At 44.6% G+C, this 19,744-nt stretch overlaps 1 protein-coding gene across 3 annotated transcripts in view; it reads right to left on the bottom strand.

The window, feature by feature from the left end:
* LOC111146822 (WDYHV motif containing 1) overlaps positions 1-19,744 on the bottom strand; it is a 68,606-nt gene that overhangs the window by 18,428 nt on the left and 30,434 nt on the right. For 2 of the 3 annotated variants that reach the window (XR_002640566.1, XR_002640564.1), the window contains exon 6: positions 8,250-8,364. The gene's annotated coding sequence lies outside the window, so the exon portion shown is untranslated. Of the gene's footprint in view, positions 1-5,639; positions 6,458-8,249; positions 8,365-19,744 lie in introns of those variants that run through there. The other variant, XR_002640565.1, reaches the window with a different exon arrangement.

Raw genomic sequence — 19,744 nt, forward strand, 5'->3', positions numbered from 1 at the left:
AAAAAAAAAAAAAAAAAAAAAAAAAAAGAAAAAGAAAAAAAGGAAAATATACATAATAAAATGTGTAACAAATCAGTGAGGATACCCCAGACTATTAACAAAGGCTACCTCTCTGGTGGGTGGGGAGCTGATTTGGATGGACACAGAGGAGAGCTCCATGAAAGGGGACTTTCACTCTTTAACTATAAAATTACTCTGGGTTGTTTGAAAGTTTGGCAAGAGTTGCTTTTGTCATTTTTATAATAATCTTTCAAATCACTTCAAGGTTGAGTGCTGTGACGTGTGTAAGCCTGACGAGTCACAGACCTGTACCCCTGGGGCTAATACTACATTATATGTTAATAAAAAAATAAATAAATAAATCACTGGTCCAACACTGACGCTTACTGTCATGGCAAACACAAAGCCCTTGGCCCCCCAAAGCCTCATCAAGAGCTTCATCCATCCTCTGTTCCAGCAACTCCAAGCCACTCGCGGCTCCTGGAACTAGCCGCCAGCTTCACACCTCTGTTGCGTGCACTGTTCTTACTGTCTGGAATGCCCTTCCCTGCCTTGTAAACTCCTTCTCTTCCTACAAGGCCCAGCCCAAATGTCACCAGTTCCACAGAGAATCCTCTGAACATCGCCTCCCAATTCCTGAGGGCCTATGCTCATGGTCCCACCACACCGATGTCACTGTATTATAATTACTTGTCTGCAGAGCACTCCCTCCCAACAGATTAAAGCCCTGAAAATCCCTATTAGAATCCCTTCATCTTTGTGTCCGGAGAGCCTGATCCGGTGGCTGCCCCCTCTTGGTGGTTCATCACATACATTCAATGTGACCATCACTAATGAAATGGATTTTCTGTTCACAAAACTGTGTTTGGTGAATTTAATTCCAATCTCAATCCAGCTGACTGGGAGTAGGACTGAGTAAGCTTATGAAGAAGGTAATTTTAAATTAAAAAAAGAAGTCTGCTTTCACACAATATATAACTAAACCTGTAGTCGTTTTGCCTGAAAAAATAGTCTAGGACTCAGGCACCTGTTGCTCATAATACTCTCTGGGACACTTTTTAAAAAAAGATTTATTTACTTATTGAAGGGGATGGGGGCAGAGGGAGAGAATTTCCAAGCAGACACCTGCTGAGCGCAGAGCCCAACACAGAGCTCGATCCTACCACCCATGAGATCAGCACCTGAGTTGGGTGCTTAACCCAAGGGCCCCTCTGGAGGCACATTTTATTTTTTTAAAGATTTTATTTATTTTTTTGACAGAGAGAAATCACAAGTAGGCAGAGAGGCAGGCAGAGAGAGAGAGAGGAGGAAGCAGGCTCCCTGCCGAGCAGAGAGCCCGATGCAGGACTCGATTCCAGGACCCTGAGATCATGACCTGAGCTGAAGGCAGAGGCTTAATCCACTGAGCCACCCAGGCAAAAACAGATTCACGGTCCTCAATGAATGAGAATTTCACTGAATGATAATCTCCGAGGACAGAATCCCCAAATCTATAAAATCTTAAAACATCCCTGAAAATGCTGGTGTAGTCAGTCCAAGGATGGAAGTTTTGGGACCCCGGTTTTAGGGAAAAACAGGAAAAAGTTTAGGTCAATTCATTCATGATACTTTGATGTCAACCTGTGTTTTGGTCTTATATTTACAGTAAATTATGGATTAACTTTAACAGATCATTTGCTTTGAGAACTTGCTGTCTCACCCTGAGGAGTGAATTAGACATTAGAAACAAGTGCCTTGACGTCATATATCTGCACATAAAAATACGAGAAAAACCCAAAGAAGTTAGAAGGCTCTGCGAGAAAGAACTCACAAAAGAGAAGGCCCAGATAAGTGAGGGAACCACTTCAAGCTCCAGATAAGGGGCAAACCACTCCACCGACATGGGCCTGGATATTTTCCATGTGCTGCTCTGGATCTGCTCTCCACCCTTCTCCATCCTCTTTGGCGCCTGAGAGGCTGACACATGGGAACTGCTTCTGTGGGTCCCCTGCCTGTAGCTCTGGTTCGATGAGCCAATGGCAGAAAGACAGAGCGGGGCGGTAAGAGAGGGTGAGGGGAGAGCACTTGTTCCCGCTGACACCTCCCTGCCAGGCCACAGCGGCTCTCAGTGGACCCTATCCTGTGGCTTTCTCCCTGGGTCTGGTCATACCCTCCCTCTCCTCACTCCTTTAGGCTTAAGGGCTGCGAAGTTTTCCTATCACTGCTGTAATTACCTACCACCAACCTAGTGGCTTAAAGCAATACACTTATTATGTTATGGTTTTGTAAGTCAGGAGTTTAAAATGGGTTGGCAGGGTTGTGCTCCTTCTGGAGGCCTTAGGGGAGAATCCGTTTCTTTGCCTTTTCCAGGGTCTAGGGACTGCCCACGTTCCTTGGCTCTTGGCCCCCTCCAACCTCTGCTTCCATCATTCTATGGTCTCTGACCATCCAGCCTCTGTCTTATAAGGACTGCTTGGTTCCAGCCACCACAGTCTTTGGTCCAGTCCATCTCAACAGAATATCTATCCTGTCTTGTTAACAGCAGCAAATCAGATCACATCACTCATCTATTTAGGACCCCTTGGTGGGTATCCATGACACGCCAAATAAAGCCCAATTTCTTACTAAGAGCAGATAAGACCCTCCACGGTCTGCTCCTGCCTATCCTCCTGGTCCCATCTCATGCCCTCCTCCCTGTGAGGCTCCAGCCTCACCCATCCTCTTTGAGCTCTTCCAACTTGTCAAGCTCTTTCCTTCCTCAAAGCCTTTGTATTGTTCCCCTTCCTTGGTTCTTATCATCAAGTCTTAAATGCCACCTACTCAAGGAAGCCTTCCTTTCCTACTCCACACAAAGTAGGATCTGACCTCCCCTTTCCTGTCTCACTTCCATTCTTCTCTATCTCAACCCTCTGATTATTTCCTTGGTGACACTTACTACAATTTGTAATGATTCCATTTGTTTCTTTGAGTTTAAATGTATTCTCTACTAGATTGTAAATTCCACGAGCAGAAGGCTTATGTCTTATCTAATATACTCTCCCTACAGCCACTGAGTCTGAGGAAGCAGGCCCATAATGTCGTATTTGTTGGATGTGGTATGCGGCCATTTCTTAGACTCTAGGAGGCAATGGGTAATCAGGCCAAGACTGCAGACTTTATGGCAGTGTGGGCCAGTTCCCTTCGCTCGTTTACCAACCCTCCAACCTGACCAGCTGTCACCATCACTGTGTCTCCAGCCCCACTACAACACTGCATGTCCTACAGGCACTGAGTAGAAATCCTCGCCGCCATTATTCGATCCACTAGCTTACCTAAGAACACTGAGTGTGTCTTACATCAAGAGATGAGCAGCATCACCTACTTAATACTGAAGAACAGCATTATGTCCCTTATATGTGCAAACAACAGCAGAAATTCATTAGGATCCTTATTCTGGGCCGGGAACAGTGATACGTCTGTTATACGCATCACCTCGTTAACATTCACCCATGATGCTACAGCATTCCGACAAAGTACAAGATTCTAGAATCATACTGTTGTGGGTTCAAATGCCAGCTCCGCTACTCTTGTGAAGTTCCCTAACAGCTCTGTGCTTCCATTTCTTCATGGGTGAAATGGGAGTAACAGTCGTTACCACATTTTAGTGTTGTCGAGAGGAGTAAAGGAGATCGTGTCTGTGATGTGCTTTGCTTGGCGTCTGGCACACAGCAGGCGCTCCATAAATGCCAGATGCTGCTGCTGCTTCTTCTTGGCTTGCTCGGCCCGCAGCATCCAACTCCGCATCCAGCCCAGGGACAGAGCGAACGATCCGGGCTGAGCTCCTGCCCTTTGACTGCACACAGAGACAGCTGCAAGCGCATACTTAGAATTTGGGAGAAGACCGTGAATGTGTTCCTCCAAGTGGCTGCGTTCATTTTATGGTGCAAAGCACAGTAAACCCATGTTCTCATTTCCTCTTTCCCCGAAATAGCTATCTCTGCTCCCTGAAGAGGCCCTGAATTATTCCAGTCCCTTGAATGCCCTGAAGTTCTCAGGAGAGAAGGAATGTTTTTTTTTTAAAGCAGGCACAGCTTGGAGCTAGAAATCAAAAGGTTAAATTCTCTTAAGCTACGACAATGTAACTCATTTCCTGTTTTTCTCAACTGTCTAGACACAGATCTCATAAGCATTAGCCATGAATCCCACCATCACGTTAAAAATAGAAGGTTTAAATATGAAATGCTGTGGTGGAGGAAAGATTGTAGGTTTCTACCTTCATCCACAAAATGACTACTTTGAAACGGGACTTCTTGTCTTTGGTGTCAGCTTAGCCCTAAATTCTGTGATGCTGTATTTCGACGGCAGGAGTACAGAACACCGCTTTTTTCTACAGAATATATCTGCTCCTCAGTAAAGTGAATGCCATTTTCCCTCTAGGTTTGAAAAGCCATTTGAAAATGAACTTATGGCAGCTTCTCTTAACAAGGAATACGGTCACACTTTGGAAATTTCCAGGTTTTTGCAGAAACCAACATTTGTCCCAAACCAATTTGTACAACAGAAAAGCCATACATATTTTTTTAAAGATCTTATTTATTTATCTGACAGAGATCACAAGTAGACAGAGAGGCAGGCAGAGAGAGAGGAGGAAGCAGGCTCCCCGCTGAGCAGAGACCCCCCCCCCTCCCCCAGATGCAGGGCTCGATCCCACGACCCTGGGATCATGACCTGAGCCGAAGGCAAAGGCTTTACCCTACGGAGCCACCCAGGCGCTCTAAGCCATACATATTTCACATGCTAACCTTTTCTTCTTATCTCTTCCCCTTTCATAAAGTTGTCTGACAAATGTTTTGTTCTGAAAATATATTTTTTTCTGGAAAATGCATTAAAAAAAAAAAACCACTCCTGTAATAATCCCTGGGCAGCGTTACACAAGTGTGGGGAATCTACCATGACAAGTCTCCCAAATTTACTGGACTACAAAGCCCTTTTATCATAAGCCTTTTAACACCTCCCCAAACACTATGCCATGGAATAGTTTAGGAAACATGCATTGGACACCTCTGTGATTCTTTCTGGTTTCAGAATTACATAAGGTTAGGCCTCTTCCCTGACAGCCTCAGCTATCTGAATTATAACATCAAACTGGAAGTAAATAGTACTATGGACTCTGCAATGCTGTAATGGGCCTGTTGTTCTCTTTATCACTGGGAGGCAGATACAAGCCTGCCTTACAGACACTCGTGCATTTACTTGAGAAGGATCGTATTCACCACGGCTTTAACGTTGGGACAGACACATGTTTAAATGTAGATGTGTGTATGTTAGTACATATACAAATAAGTCCCAGCTCTGTCCACTAAAAGGACCAAGAAGCAACGAGCACACCCACTACCAAGATCTTGGTTTCAAAATTGATACTCTGATAAAAGGAACGAACACTTTTCCAAAGGAAAGTTTGATCACAAGGCTGGGGCAAGGAAAACAGAAGATGAGCTGAGGGGGAAAAGGGAAGTGCCAAAAAGTAAGAGGTACTCATGAATGATGGAGCACGTTGAAAGGATACAGGACCCAACGTAATTAAGCTCCTAATGGGCAAAGCAGGGACAATTTGAGCAACAAAATAAATAATGATAGTATGAAACTGTAACCCATAAAATAAAATAAATATGCATAAGCCCATCCTAATATAAATATGTTAATGAGGGAAAAGGAACAACTCTTCCTGACAGAGAAATTACAATTAATAAATATAGAAGGAACGAAGGACATAGAAAATCATCAATAAGCAAATATCACAGTAATGTCTTCCCATCCCCCACGCTCAACAGCCAACCATCCCAGTCATTTTCGCCCTCTGAAATTAAGATAAACTAACTCCAAAGTATCCTTGAATGAGCAAATAACGAAAGCACAAAGGTAGGGGCAGAGAGGGGCAGGCAGATGGGAAGAAGGAAGACATTTTGGTTCGTTAATGGTTAAGAATACGCATGTACCCTCAGCTCTACAACTTTCTAACAGTGACCTGGGTAACTTCACCTTTCTGACTCTTTCTCCTCCACTGAAAAAAGTGAGTTTAATTGTGTAGTGGGTTGAAGAGTGTACGCCCCCAAATTCACATCCACTCACAACTTTAGAATGTGACCTTGTTGGGAAACAGGGTCTCTGCAGACATTAATAAATTATAAAGTCATACTGGTTTAGGGAGGGCCCTAACTCCAATGACTGGTGTCCTAATAAGAAGACAAGACACACAGAGAAACGGAGAGAAGTGTGAAAACAGAGAAAGAGATCCTAGTGATCCAATGGCGAGCCAAGGGAAAGACACCAAGGATCACCAGAAACCACCAATAGCTAGGAAGAGGCAAGGAAGGATTTTTCCCTGGAGTCTTCAGAGAAAAGATGGCCCGTGATTTCCGACATCCAGCTTCCAGAACTGTGAGAGAATAACTTCTGTGGTTTTAGGCCATCGCGTTTGTGATCGTTTGCTCTGGCAGCCCTAGGAAAGTCACAGAGTAAGCAATACAGAAGGCAAGGATATAAAGGGGCTAGCAGAGGGCAATTAATCATCTCTGAGCCACATCACAGCTCTGCTTTAGTCAGGAGGGAGGAGGAGGAAGGTCAGGCTTGATTACACTGTTTCTCAGCTTTAGATATTTTAGCTCTAGTTGGCACCCTCCCTGCCTTTTCCCTACCCACAACTACTCTGAGTCACTGCCCAGCTACCAGGAACTCTCAAATTCTGGAAAACAGCCTCCGCCGCTATCCATTCCAGGCGTGGGAGTGGGGTAAGACCCCGATCAAACAGTAACACTATAGAGCAGTGCATACAGATTCGAACTGATCCTTCTATCTCATCAGCTAAAAAATTGGTCTCTGGATATGAAGTCCCTGTTATGGAACTGTGCTCCCCAAAAAGATGGGTTGAAGCCCTAATCTCTCCAGTACCTCAGAACGTGACCTTATCTGGAATTAGGGTCATTGCAGATATGATTAACTAATTTACGATGGGATCACACCAGAGTACGGTGGGCCCTTAACCCAATGAGCAGTGTCCTTATACAAAGAAGAGGCAGAAACACACAGGGAGAGGAAAATGATGTGACTGTGGAGACAGAGACTGGACTGATACATCTACAAGCCAAGGAATGTAAACACCAGAACCCAGAAAAGGCAAGAAAGGATTCCTTCCCACCAGTTTCAGAGAGCATGGCCCGATGATATGCTGATTTCAGAATTCTCTCTTCCAGAACTGCGAGATATATCTGTTTATTTTAAAGATTTTATTTATTTATTTATTTGACAGAGATCATAAGTAGGCAGAGAGGCAGGAAGAGAGAGAGGAGGAAGCAGGCTCCCTGCTGAGCAGAGAGCCCGATGCGGGCCTCGATCCCAGGACCCTGAGATCATGACCTGAGCTGAAGGCAGAGGCTTAACCCACTGAGCCACCCAGGCGCCCTATATCTGTTTATTTTAGAAAGAGACGGGGGCCTGGGTGGCTCAGTGGGATAAAGCCTCTGCCTTTGGCTCAGGTTATGATCCCAGGGTCCTTGGGCTCTCTGCTCAGCAGGAAGCCTGCTTCCCCGAGCCACCCGCCCCCCACCTCTCTGCCTACTTGTGATCTCTGTCTGTCAAATAAATAGATCTAAAAAAATTTTTAATTAAATTTAAAAAAAGAAAAGAGAGAGAGAGTGCACAAGCCAGGGGGTAAAGGGTTGCTGAGTTAGAGGGAGAGAGAGAGAGAGAATCTTAAGCAGACTCTCCACTGGGCACGGAGCCTAACGCAGGGCTCGACACAGGGCTCGAACCCAGGACCCTGAGATCATGACTTCAACTGAAATCAAGAGGCAGTCATTTAACTGACTGAGCCATGGAGGCACCTCTGTCGTTTTGAGCCAGTTTGTGGGGCTTTGTTTTGCAGGCCTGGGAAACATAGATAATTGCTTTAACGAGTATAAGTTTGTTTTTTTTTTTTTAAGATTTTATTTATTTATTTGACAGACAGAGATCACAAATAGGCAGAGAGGCAGGCAGAGAGAGAGAGAGGGGGAAGCAGGCTCCCTGCCGAGCAGAGAGCCCGACGTGGAGCTCGATCCCAGAACCCTGGGATCATGACCTGAGCCGAAGGCAGAGGCCTCAACCCACTGAGCCACCCAGGCGCCCCAAACGAGTATAAGTTTTGACAGGTAGTGCCCCTGCTCTCCAAAAGTTTACCTTATGATATATGCGGATACTATCAGCCTAGTTACCCTTGCAAGTGTCTGTGGTGGTTATTCTCTATTTATACATACCTTTCTCCATTTTCTACCCTTCTCTGCGGTCTGCAGGGCTGTCTCCCAAGGACTGCAGTATCCAGGGTCCCTTGTCCTTAGTTTCTGGTTGGGTTTGGCCAATGAGAGACAACAACTGGGAATTTGAGGGTAGAAGACAAAAGGTTAGAGATTTTTGCTTTCTCCCTGCCTCAGTGTTCTGGCAATGTCTTCATCGCTCTACCACTACAGTTCCCGTTGGGCACCGCTACCCACTCTCCCCAGACATCTTCAGCTCTCCCTGAGCTCCATGACACATTTTCCTCCTTTTTCTCCTTCTGGTGAAAGAGCTTCCCTCTGCTGCCGGTCCCTGAGAGTCTCAACATCCCTCTTGGTTCTCTCTATCCCTGATGACTATGGAATGCATGTTTGTATCCCCCGATAATTCCTATGGTGAAACTCTAACCCACCATGTGATGGAGTTCGGAGGTGGGCACTTGAGAGGATTATAGGTGTAGATGAGGTCACAAGGGTGGGGTCCCCTTAGTGGGATGAGTGCCTGTTGAAGAAGAGAGACTAGAGTTATCTCTCTCCATATGGGGACAAAGAAAGAAGGCAGTTCATCAACTCATCAAGAACCAGTTGGCTGACACCTTGATCTTGGACTTTCCAGCCCCCAGTACAGTGAGAAATAAATGTCTATTGTTTAAGCCACCACGCTATAGTATTTTTTTTCTAGCCACTCAAGCTAAAATACTGTCCCACCTGGGTATATGATCCCTTCATTAAGTCCTCCTCAAAACCCCAGGTAAATATACCTTAGATTTCCTTCCAAGACCCTGACTAACACAGTGACCATGTTACAAAACCAAAGGCATATAAACCTGACCAAGGCTAAACTCGAAGGGCAATTCAAAATTGGAGTTGTCCCATCCTGGACACTGGATTCTTAACTACAATAATTAATTAGTTTATGAACTGCAAGGGTTCGTTCAAGTCCATCCAACCCAAAAAACTACCTTTGACAACAACTGAAGAAGCGTCTTAACTCTAGGTTCTAGGAAGACCACAAAATAATGCACTAAAAATTACTGAACCCAACATTCTACAAAACACATGCCCAATTCTCCTCAAAATTGTCAAGGTCATGAAAAACAAGGACAGACTGAGAAATTGTCACAGACCAGAGGAGACTAGAGACATGACAACTGAATGCACAGTGGTATCCTAAATTGAACTGTAGAAAAGACAAAGGACATTGGTGGAGAAAAACTGGTGAAATCCAAATAAAGTCTAGAGCTTAGTTAATGGTAATGTACCAATGTTGGTTTCCTGAGTTTGGGTTTTGGTTTTTTGTTTTGTTTTTGTTTGTTTTGCTTTGGTTTCTTAGTTTTGACAAAAGTACCATGATAATATAAGATGTTAACATCAGGGGAAATTAAACATGGGTAAGGGGTATCTAGGAACCCTACAACTTTTCTGTAAATCCAAAATATTACAAAAGTAATAATTAATTAATTAATTAATTAATTAATGTAATAAGACTTTATTCCAAAAAGTGATTAGCCCCACGTTATGGAGTGAGAACTATATGCAGGTCAAGGGACAATTCATTTAAGCATACATAATTTGTTTACGACAAGGAATATTACAAACCGGGTTCCTTATATAAATTTGATATGCCTCTCCAAGGATATTTAAAAACCCTTCAAACAGAGCTGGGAGAGGTTGTGCTGAGAGGAGTCGACGCAAAAGATACTCCAGTCACACGTGCATACCCCCTCCATTGGGAAGAAATAAAACACCCAACCAAGAAACTGCAGAACAAAGCATTACCTTAACTCCTACACAATTGCCATTGTTCCACCCGAAAGAAGGTGCTATTGAATGTCTCAGTGGCTTGCAAAAGCAGTGGCTCTTTTGACACTATTTTCTGTATTTCTGGAGTGGAGCACTCAGGTTACTGAAATGACAAAACCTTTGGTTTCCACCAAAGTGGAATGCCCCTGGGTAGGTGCTAAGAAACAGCTCCCCAGAGAGCGGCTCCAGATGGACCATGGACTCCTGCAGACACCTGGACATAATCTCCAGTCTTTAAGTTCTCCTTCCTTTCATGAGATGACGTGTCCATCACACCAGGTATTAGCCCACAGCAAAGAGCAGTGGACACAGAGGGTCCCTGGGGGTGCTGGTAAGAGTAAAGTTCACATGGGCCCTTGAGGGAGGGTATGGAAAACATCTCACAGTCGCTTATGCCTCTCCAAACTCCTAGCAGAGTGAGGGCAGGCATACATCGTTTTGTTGATGCTGCTAAAAGGTAATGAGATCCCTCGCAGAAATACACACAGCAGGGACTTGTCTCTAACACACACCTGGATTCCCCGGGCCTGGGTAGTGCAGCCACGGTAGGCCCTCAGTAATCCCTCGCGTGGTGAAGGAGCTTGTCATCAACAGCTACCCCCAGGCACTGATGACATCTTAAGAAAAGGTGTTACTAGGTCCCCATCCAATAGTCTCAAGATTTTATTCACATTTTTGTATTTTTACTTTGATCTCTCTATCTCATTCAAAACTCATGCTATGCCCCCAAGTCTACCTTACAAAGAATGTCTGTAACTTCACCATTTTTCTATCTATAAAAAATAATAATATTTGATGATCTTTGACAAGGTCGCCAATACCACTTAATGGGAAAGGAACAGTCTCTTCACAAATGGTGTTAGAGTTGGTGCTGGATATCTACAAGCATAAGAATGAAGTTGGACCCTTATCTTATACAATATAAAAAAAATAACTCAAAAAGGAATAAAGACTTAAATATAAGACCTAAAACTCTAGAACTCCTAGAAGAAAACACAGGGGGAAAACTTAGCAATGACTTTTTGGACACAACACTAAAAGCACAGGCCACAAAAAGCAAAAATAGACAAATGGGACTACATGAAGCTTAAAAATGTTTGTGCATCAAAGGCACAATCAACAGAGTGAAATGCAATCCATGGAACAGGAGAAAATATCTACAAATCATTTATGTGATCCTTTAAGGAGTTAATATCTAGAATATATAAAGAACTCTAACAATTCAACAATGAAAAAAATCAAATAACCTGATTTTATTTTTTTTAAAGATTTAATTTATTATTTGACAGAGAGAGAGAGATCACAAGTAGGCAGAGAGGCAGGCGGAGGGGGGAGGGGTAAGCAGTTTCTCTGCTGAGCAGAGAGCCCAATGAGGGGCTCAATCCCAGGATCCTGAGACCATGACCCGAGCCAAAGGCAGAGGCTTAACACAATGAGCCACCCAGACGCCCCCTCAAATATCCTGATTTTAAAATGGACAAAAGTCAGTGCTGAAAGTCTTCAGAGAGCAAAGAGAAAAAAAGAAAGAAAGAAAAAAGAAAAATAAATAAAATATAAATAAATAAATAAAATGGACAAAGGACTTGAATAGACTTATCTCCAAAGATGATATACCAACGGCAACAAGCATATGAAAAGATATTCAAATCACTAATAATCCAGGAAACACAAGACAAAACCACAATGAGATATCACCTCACATCCATTAGGATGGCCAACACTAAAAAAACTGTTCAAACAAACAAACAAAAAATAAAACATAAAAATACAAGTGTTGGTAAGAATGTGGAAAACCTGGAACTCTAGTATGGTGCTGGTGGGATTGTAAAATGGCATAACCACTAAGGAAAATGGTATGGAGGTTCCTGAAAAGTGAAAAATAGAAATATCACACAACCCAGAAATCCTACTTCTGGATATATATGCAGAAGAATTGAAATCAGGGTATCAAAGAGTTATCTGCACACCCACACTCATAGCAGCACTGTTCACAATAGCCAAGAGAGCAAAGCAACCCAAATACACACCAGCAGATGAATGGGTAATCAAAGTGTGCTAGTACATACAATGGAATATTACTCGGCCTTGAAAAAGGAAGGAACTCCTGTCAAGTGCTACACGGTACGGATGAACGTCAAAGACACCATGCTACGTGAAATAAGCCAATCACAAAAAAACACAAATACTACACACTTGCCTTTATATGAGGTATCTCAAGTAGTCAAACTCAGGAACAATTAGTAAAATGATGGTCACCAAAGGCCAGGGGTGGGAAGGAAGTATTGTTCTTCAATGGGCAAAGCATTTCCGTTTTGCAGAATAAAAAAGGTCTACAGATCTGTTTCAATCAATGTGAATATACTTCACACCATGGAATCATATACTTAAAACTGATTAAGATAATAAATTTTGTGTTACATAAAACACATGCATACATAACTTTTCAATTAATTTTTTAATTCATTGATACCTGGCAGGGGAAGAGGCATATTTCCTACTCTACTGCTTTGTTTGGAGGCCATTCCAGAATCTCTGTCTCTCCCAAGATCTTTTCTCACCTCATCTCCTGACCTCACGGCCACCTCCTTGTTCCCAGTCCCTTGCTTCACGTGTCACCTCTCACAGCCCTGAACCTGTCCCTTGTATTCACTGTTCCTCTGGCCTTCACCAATCTCTCTCCCTTTCTTCCTTGCCTGCAAATCCTACAGAATTTGTTCTTCTTCTAAGTGGTCTGAGAAAGCCCTTAGAAGCTGCATATGAATAGCCAGTGATTAATTTATAAAGACGGACCCTTAGCAATATTCTATACTCAAGATATTAATGCCAAGTTCAAAGAGATTGATAAAACATCGAATGCAAAAATTTTCATATTATAAAAGCACTTTAAAAATTATTCCAAACGTCAAGTAGAATTTAAACCTCATTACATTAGCAAACAATCTTATGATACTATCCTGTACCACTGAATATATGATAAAAGTTTCATACAGTATCTGGTGGGAATATAAATTGGTATGAACCTTGAGAAAAGCCAGTTGGCCGGGTGCCTGGGTGGCTCAGTCGGTTAAGTGTCTGCCTTCAGCTCAGGTCATGATCTCAGGGTCCTGGGGTTAAGCCCCATTTCTGGCCCTCTGATCATCTGGGAGCCTGCTTCTCCCTCTCCCTCTGTTCCTTGTCCCCGCTTGTGCTCACAACATCTCTCTCCCTCTCTCAGATAAATAAATAAAATCTTAAAAAAAGAAAAGAAAAGCAATTTGGCAATATGTTTTGAAAACCATAAAAATATCCTTGCCTTCAACCTATTAACCCCATTGCCAGGAATTTGCTCTAAAGAAATTACAGTATAAAAGAAAAAAAAGGCTTATGTATAGATGTTTATTCTCAAGTTATTTCTGTACCACTGTGCGGACATTATCAAAACACACTGTCATTTTTCTCCCACCATCCCTTTAAAATGTATTCAGTGTGGGAGGCAGGGGAGAAGCAGGAAGAAGAAAGGAGGTTGTCTTCGATTCCACAGGAGAATTATTACAGGATCCTGCCTGCTCTGATCACGTTCCAGTAATGACACTCTAATGGTCACATCAGGTCACAGACATGGTCTTCATAGAGTAATTCGATGTGTCATGATGTGCATTATATTAAGCAACAATTCCGGTTTCATTCCAAAGATTCTCCCACTTCTCAGCTAGAGCCATCAGGTTCAGTGAGAGCAGCGCGGGAAAGTGGGGGCTTGTATGCAGTCAGCTTCTCTCTCCCAGCACCCCTTCACATCTCCTCCCCCACTCACTGGCTGCTGCTGTTTTGAATGCCTCTTCAAAATGGGTGGAAGGCAAAGAGGTAAGTGGTTATGTCTGCAAATACCCCAGCTGGCTTGTGATGGGTCCTGTTGTGAGCTGACTTTGTGCTCCGTGGGCTTTGCAGCTCTCACACTGTGGCACTCCTCATGGGATCTGTGGAGAGCCCCATCCCTGGGGACCCCTCCAATTTGAGTTCTCAGAACAAGGGAGAAGCAGTCCATCCCAGCGGCCACTGCCTCCTCTGCCCTGGTCCCTGGCACTCCTCTCCACTTGGACTTCATCGTTGGGACGTCCTCACCCTCCCACGGGGTCCTCCCGGCCAGGACCTGATAGACTCCATTAAATGATGGATAAAGAAACTGTGTGTGGATATTCAAGGGCATACTACCAAGACAAAAAAGAGAATGAACTACTGATTCGTGCCATAACGAGGATGGAACTCAAGGATGTTATGCCCAGTGGAAAAAGCCAATCTCAAAAAGCTACATAGTGCCCGATGGCATCATATAACACTCTTGAAATGGTAAGATTACAGCGATGGTGAGTAATAGATCAGGAGTTGCAGGCGGGGGGGCGGGGGGTTGGATGGCTGTAGCATCAGGGAGTTTCTTCATAGTAATGGAGCCATTATGTATCCGGATTGCAATGGTGAGTACACAAATCCACAAATCTACACATGTGATAAAATTACATAGTAACCCACACACAAGCGCACGTAAACATTAATGAAACCCAAATAAAGTCTGTGACTTAGTTCACAGTATCATACCAATGTCAACGTCGGTTCCCTAGTTTTGAAAATGTACTATGGGGGCGCCTGGGTGGCTCAGTGGGTTAAGGCCTCTGCCTTCTGCTCAGGTCATGATCCCAGGGTCCTGGGATGGAGCCCCGCATCGGGCTCTCTGCTCGGCAGGGAGCCTGCTTCCTCCTCTCTCTCTGCCGGCCTCTCTGCCTACTTGTGATCTCTGTCTAATAAATAAATAAAATATTTTAAAAAAGAAAGAAAATGTACTATGGTTACGTCAGACGGTATCACCGGGGAAAGCAGGGTGAAGGGCACATGGGAACTCTATTTTTGCAACTTATGAATCTTAAATAATTTCATTTAAATGGCTCTGGCCCAGTTTTCTCTTCCCAGGGGGCCCATCTTTGAGCCCCAGGAAACGTTCTCTCATGCTTTGCCCCAACAGAGCCTGGGAGGGCAGGACCAAACCTTGCCCTCTGGGTTCTCCTTGTCCTCAACTGTAGAAAATACATTTCAAGCTCTCTGTGGTTCTAAGGAAGCCCCCATCATAGACTTTCGAAGAAGGCCTCTCCCCTGGGGAGTTAGGAAAGAGTCCCAGCACACACGCCCCTCACTAAGCTGACTGCTTGCAAATTCAGTCTGACTGCTGTGGTCAAGGACTGGGCCCACAGCTTCGTGAGAATTCCCCTAGACTGGATGCTCTCATCTCTGCCCAGACCTCCTCTCAGGAGTGAGGCCCTTATTCCCAGCCCGAGTCTCTCTGAAAACCGCCCTAAGTTGAAGACGGCTATCTCACCCAAGGTCATGTCCCCTTCCCAGGGGCGATCTGTACTCAATGACTGGTCCACATAGAGGCTTAAAGAGCTGGCCTCCTTGCTTCAACAGGGAACACCTCTGCAAGACCATCTCAGCTTCGGAGCTAGTGGAAGGGCAGCTGAGGCCTTTGCCCTGACTCTGCCCAGTCCTGCTTCTTCTGTTCCCCCACAGGTGTTGATCCCCAAGCACTGCCCGGTGAACCTCCTACGCGCGAATCTCCATCACAGAGACTTTCCTGGGGAACCTGACCTTCGACACTTGGTGAACTCCATGTATGATGGTCAGCCTCACTCTTACTGTGGGATCTGATAACTATCGAATAGGTGCCTGAGTCAAAGTGAAAAAGGAAAAGGCCCAGTTAACACCATAGGAATAACCAAAGAGATATTTATTAATAAATCATGGCAAATCAGCTCCATGGAATATTAAATAGCCAGTAAAAATTGCAAACATTTTGCATCAAAATATTCTGGAAAAATGACCATGTTCTAATACTGAGAGAATACAATGTTAATTCGGGACTGGGAGGTGGGGGAAGCACTAAAGGCCATCTTGGTAATATTTGGAAAAATTTGAATATAGAATGGGTATTATATAATATCATTGCCTCAATGTTAAATCTCCTAGACATGAAAATAACATTGTGATTATACAGAAAAATGACTTTGTTCTTAGGAAATCCTGCCGTAGTATTTATAGGCAGTCTCCTGATATCTGCAACTTGCTTTCAAAGGGTTCAGAAAACAATTTTGAGTGAGAGAGAGAGAGAGAAAGAGAGAGAACTCTTTTCCTACAAAAAGCAAGGATACTTTCTGCAGCGATCTTATTCCCATTCCTGTGCTAAATGCTCCCCCTTGTGTACCAAGAGAGCAGAATGCATTCATTAAAATGCACTTTAAGCCTCCTCTGTGCCATGGGGAAGCAAGACCCTAAGACTTAGAGAAGGCAGTCAAAGGATGGCCCATTTTAGTCTATTCTCTCCTGACCTGCAACCAACAGTGTAGTTCCTAGGCCCTGGTTTGCTCTCCAGGGTGTAAAAATTGGAGTTTCAGTCCTGGTGGAGGGAAGGCATAGTCAGCAAAGGGGTGGGTAGGAGGGTACCTATAGTCTTGTCTGTGAAGGGCATGGGCTCTAGACTCCAATAGTCCTGAGAATGAATCCTACTTTGTCCACTTGCTCGCTGAATGACCTCTGTGAGCATCAGCATCCTGGTCTGTGAAGAAGGGATGATAAGAGCACTTATTACCAAAGGGTAACTGGGAGGACTAAGTGAGATAATGCAGACCAAGACATAGTCTAGTGCATGGCCCACCAGTTCAGAGTTAGAGTCCAGTATATACTAATCATTGTTATGATCTATTAACCTCTTCTTGAGGAGGCTTCCAAGAGACTTCCTTGGAAGTCCTGTCTTGTAGGGCATAGTTTGAAAAAAATCTGATTTGTAGACTTTAATCTTTGGTGAGAATCCATCCAATTTTTTTGCCTATAAAGCTATACTTACTAATATTATACCAAAAACAAGAAATAATTTTTTTTAAACTCCCTTTCAGGGATACATGCACTCAAAAGGACTATTTCACTAGTGATCTTCCCTCATAAATGATTTCCAAAAAAATGGACATTTTAAGTTCTCCGCCGATTTTTCTGCTCACCGTTATGCCTCCTCTGGGTCTTCTGTCTTTGACACTTTCATCATGGCTTCCTCCAAGGCAAGTCACTCTCATGTCCCATGTCAAGATGCCTGAAGAATCACTTTCTTGCTCCCCAAGGTCATGCACCCAACTGCCCACTCTTCCTCCTTCCTCCCTCTTCCTCTCACTCTATGTCTTCTTTCAACAAATCCTCACGGAGCATCTATTCTCTGAAAGACACAGTTCTTACTGGTCTTGGGTACAAAATTATTAAGACCATTGTTCCTGCCTTTTATGAGTTTATATTAGAGTTAGACTCTTGCAGGAAAACATTACATGTAAAAAGTCCCAGGGAGACATCATAACAGATACTATGGTCTAGTAGAAAACAACATCAGGTACCCAATGGGCTCAGGAGACCTGGATTAAAATCCTAGATTTGCTACAGACTGGATTTGTAAGCTTGAACAAGCAAAATCACCTCTCCGGGCCTAGATAGTATCATCTGTAAACTGCCTTAGGTTGGGTTCCCCCAAAGTCGACCTTGAGACAGGGACTGGGGTACAGGTAGTTTACCTGAAAAGGGGTCCTGGGAAGCAGCAGCAAGGAGTAAGGGGGTGAGTCAGGAGAGGCAAGAAAGTGAGTTACTGAGCAGGTGCAAAGCAGGTGCGCCCCATGGGCAGCTGGGGACCGACCCTGCTTGGGACCCCAGGAGACCTGAAGCTCCTCCCTCAAGAGTTGTACCCTCTGAGGAACAGGAAAGCTGAAGCATTCCCCCTCCAGTTCCTGAGCATCAGCTGCTGAAGGCAGCTCCGGGGCGGATTCGCTCTGCCACACGTCCAGCCAAGCTTGTTAGAACAAGGGAAAGCCTCCCATGGACACACAGGTGCTTCACTTAGGTGAGGAAGAGGAAGGGGAGGTGGGAACTATCAGGGAGGTGGGGATTGACAGCATCTGCTGTGTCCTCTGGGAGAACTGTTTTGGCAGACAAGTGATAGAGCACGAAGGCCTGGAGCAGAGTAGTCAGCAGAAGCACTAAATGCACCAGAATGTACAGCAGGATGAAACACCGCCTCAAGGACCTGTCCCTGGGCGCCTGGGTGGCTCAGTGGGTTAAGCCTCTGCCTTCAGGTCATGATCTCAGGGTCCTGGGATTGAGCCCCACATCAGGCTCTCTGCTCAGTGGGGAGCCTGCTTCCCCCTCACCCCAGCCTGACTCTCTGCCTACTTGTAATCTCTGTCAAATAAATAAATAAAATCTTTTTTAAAAAAAAAGGACCCATCCCTACATGACAGAGTACACTGACCCAGTTATCCTCTACTTGCTTCCTTTTCAGCCTTCAACTAGTACAAACCCTACCAAATCCTTGGGGAGAAATCGCCCAGATTCGTCCTTCCAGGTCCATGGCACCCTCCCCAGTCCTGACCCCATCGGTTTGCATGTGGAGACCCTTCCCCCCAACTGGTCTCCCCACTCCCACCTCTGCCAACACCATCCTGCCAACGACCCCAGTCAAAGAACACTCTGCAAAGTGCTAGTCTCCTCACAGCCCTCCGCTGTTCAAGAGCTTGCCACCATGGCCCCTTTTCTCCAACATGAAGCCCTAAATCTCATCCTGTGGTTTGAGACAGGCTACCCCGTTCCTTCCGCAGGTCTTCACTTCTAGAATCCACCCTGCTTCTCGGAGAACCATGCCCTAATGTTGCCTTTGGGTTTATTCCAATGTGCCTACACCTTCATTTTGTGAGGTAGTAGTAATTCTGGAGCCAGACCCAGGTTCGAATCACATTCCTCTGTGTATTAACTGTGCTCCTTTTGCTAAGGTGCCCATGCTTGTTTCCTCATCTGAAAACTGGGGATAATACTAATTCCTACCTCATCAGGCTGTTGCAAGGATAGTAATTTTATATATAGAAAGTAGCTTTAAGCAACTCCGGGTACAAAATGAGTAGCCAGTGAATGTGAGCTATTGTTATGGGTTCCCTCGAGGTGTTAAGATTCTTACAAGAGGAATCTACTGAGAAGGGTTAGTTTCTTTGCACAAGTTCATGGGCCTCCTGAGCCTTTCTGCACACAAAGCGCAGCTCCAGGCCCTATGCGGCCCAGAAACCCGTCCTTCGCCAGCACGCAAACCGCCCCTCTGCTCCTCGGAGGTCCCACCTTCACTCCCCACAGCAAAACCACGGTTAGAGCTACTGAACTCGAGGCCGAGAGCATACAATGGAAAACCAGGTTGGGGGGGGTGTTTCCCCATTCCTCAGGCTCTCATCACACAAACATCACTTCCAAGTCCAGTGAAGTGTGCCTCACACACCCTGACTGGTCCCGCTGTTGGTCAAAGCGACTGTCACAACAGAGCACACCTGAAGCTGGCCTATTAGAAGCTGTGTGTGTGTTTAAAAAAAAAAAAAAAAAAAAGTTATGTGGATAAATGTGTAAGTGATGGAAAGTGTGGTTTATTTGTTGTTTTTTGTTTTTTGGTTTTTTTTAAAGATTTTATTTATTTATTTGACAGACAGATCACAAGTAGGCAGAGAAGCAGGCAGAGAGAGAGAGAGAGGAGGAAGCAGACTCCCCATGGAGCTGGGAGCCCGATGCGGGGCTCGATCCCAGGACCCTGAGATCATGACCTGAGCCAAAGGCAGAGGCTTTAACCCACTGAGCCACCCAGGCGCCCCTATAGT

This window comes from Enhydra lutris, unplaced genomic scaffold (genome assembly GCF_002288905.1).
Source record: "Enhydra lutris kenyoni isolate GAN:26980312 unplaced genomic scaffold, ASM228890v2 scaffoldscaffold14, whole genome shotgun sequence".
NCBI classification, from domain to species: domain Eukaryota; kingdom Metazoa; phylum Chordata; class Mammalia; order Carnivora; family Mustelidae; genus Enhydra; species Enhydra lutris.